We start from the raw sequence: 2,640 nt of genomic DNA on the forward strand, positions 1-2,640 counted from the left end.
GTTTTGGTTATATAGAGCCGTGACTGTACCTTCTGGGTTGTCTTTGAAATTCTACGAGTGTGTGTGTGCATGTTTTAATTTACTGAGATGACACTGTAAACTCTGCCAAAAAATGTGGCACATTCCAATTCCTATAAGTGAATTAAGAAAGGCAAAATTACTCAATGACAGAAAATTATCTGGTAATTTAAGATGCTACCTAATAGGTAGATAAGGAAGGCTTGTTATGAACCTGTATCCAAAATGCCTGCTTTATTTGGCAAAAATTTCTTTGAAATAACTTCCCTTATTGCTCTTTTAACGTCCTTGTTCCTCAGGCTATAGATGAAAGGATTTAACACAGGGGTAACAAAGATATAAAAAACAGCAACAATTTTCCCCTGTTGTACTGATGTCTCAGAAGGGGACCTCAAATGCATGCATAACAGAGTTCCAAAAAAGATGGTGACAGACATCAGATGGGACCCACAGGTGGAGAAAGCTTTGTGCCTCCCCTCAGCTGAGCGGATGCCCAGGATGGCTGTGAATATGAAAATATAAGAGACAAGGATTATAGTGAGAGAACAGGTGAGGTTGAAGCCAGCCACCACAAACATGGCAGTTTCTTTGGCATAGGTATCTGAACAAACGAGGACTAATAGAGGTGGGTCTGCACGGTAAAACTGGTTGATCTCATTGGGTCCACAGAAGGACAGATACAGCATCAGGATGGTTTGGACAAGAGCATTTGCAAAGCCATAAATGCAAGAAGCAGTGACCAGAGAGAGGCAGGTGCATTTGGACATTTTATTCCCATGTAACAAAGGCTTACAGATGGTCATGTAGCGGTCATAAGCCATTACTGACAATATATAATGATCTGTGATCACCAGGGCAATGAAAAAGTGGAATTGTGTCAAACAACCATTGAAGGAAATGTTTTTTCTCTTGGATAAGAGATTAACTAGCATCTGAGGAGTGACAGTGGTGGAATAACAGACATCAACAAAAGAGGTGACTGAGGAAGAAATACATTAGGGTGTGAAGTTTTGAGTCACTTCTGATTAACAAAATCATGGTCATGTTGCCAATTACTGTGATAAGATAGATCACAAGGAATATCACAAAAAGGACAGGTTGCCAATCAGATCAATCTGTCAGTCCCAGGAGAATAAATTCAGTCATGGGTGTGTAGTTTTTCATTGTATTTTCTTGGCCTCTAATGCAGTCTAAAGAAAAGTTAATAAAATGTCTTGATATATTGTCATTTATCCATTACCCCCATCTTTCCATCTGCTACTCCTTCCTCTTCTGTCAATCATGCAATTATATGTGACATAAAATAGACTAGTATAGACTAGCAAAAGAGATTAGATATGTGTATTTTAAACATCTAATTTATATAGAGCTCCTTAGTGTAAAGTTAGACTTACCTTTTTTTAGTGGCACCATTTCTGTAATTCTTTTTTTTTTTTACATATGCAATCAGTAATTCTTAACATCATCACATAGATGCATGATCATCATTTCACAGTACATTTGCATCGATTTAGGAAAAGAACTAGCAAAACAACAGAAAAAGATATAGAATGTTAATATAGAGAAAAAATAAAAACAATAATAATAGTAAAAAAAGACACAAACAACCAGACAAACAAAGAAAAAAATCTATAGCTCAGATGCAGCTTCATCCAGTGTTTTAACATGATTACTTTACAATTAGGTATTATTGTGCTGTCCATTTTTGAGTTTTTGTATTTAGTCCTGTTGCACAGTCTGTATCCCTTCAGCTCCAATTACCCATTAACTTACCCTGTTTCTAACTCCTGCTGGTCTCTGTTACCAATGACATATTCCAAGTATATTCTCCAATGTTGGTTCACATCCGTGGGACCATACAGTATTTGTCCTTTAGTTTTTGGCTAGACTCACTCAGCATAATGTTCTCTAGGTCCATCCATGTTGTTACATGCTTCATAAGTTTATTCTGTCTTAAAGCTGCATAATATTCCATCGTATGTATATACCACAGTTTGTTTAGCCACTCTTCTGTTGATGGACATTTTGGTTGTTTCCATCTCTTTGCAATTGTAAATAATGCTGCTATAAACATTGGTGTGCAAATGTCCATTTGTGTCTTTGCCCTTAAGTCCTTTGAGTAGATACCTACCAATGGTATTGCTGGGTCGTATGGCAATTCTATATTCAGCTTTTTGAGGAACCGCCAAACTGCCTTCAACAGTGGTTGCACCATTTGACATTCCCACCAACAGTGGATAAGTGTGCCTCTTTCTCCGCATCCTCTCCAGCACTTGTCATTTTCTGTTTTGTTGATAATGGCCATTCTGGTGGGTGTGGGATGATATCTCATTGTGGTTTTGATTTGCATTTCTCTAATGGCCAGGGACATTGAGCATCTCTTCATGTGCCTTTTGGCCATTTGTATTTCCTCTTCTGAGAGGTGTCTGCTCAAGTCCTTTTCCCATTTTGTAATTGGGTTGGCTGTCTTTTTGTTGTTGAGTTGAACAATCTCTTTATAAATTCTGGATACTAGACCTTTATCTGATATGTTGTTTCCAAATATTGTCTCCCATTGTGTAGGCTGTCTTTCTACTTTCTTGATGAAGTTCTTTGATGCACAAAAGTGTTTAATTTTGAGGA

At 37.5% G+C, this 2,640-nt stretch overlaps 1 pseudogene; it reads right to left on the reverse strand.

Annotated features, from left to right (window-relative positions):
• Positions 1 to 224: 224 nt before the first annotated feature.
• LOC143666733 (olfactory receptor 5M5-like) lies at positions 225 to 1,164 on the reverse strand (annotated as a pseudogene).
• Between the last annotated feature and the right edge of the window lie 1,476 nt (positions 1,165 to 2,640).

Source organism: Tamandua tetradactyla, chromosome 23 (genome assembly GCF_023851605.1).
Source record: "Tamandua tetradactyla isolate mTamTet1 chromosome 23, mTamTet1.pri, whole genome shotgun sequence".
NCBI classification, from domain to species: Eukaryota; Metazoa; Chordata; class Mammalia; order Pilosa; family Myrmecophagidae; genus Tamandua; species Tamandua tetradactyla.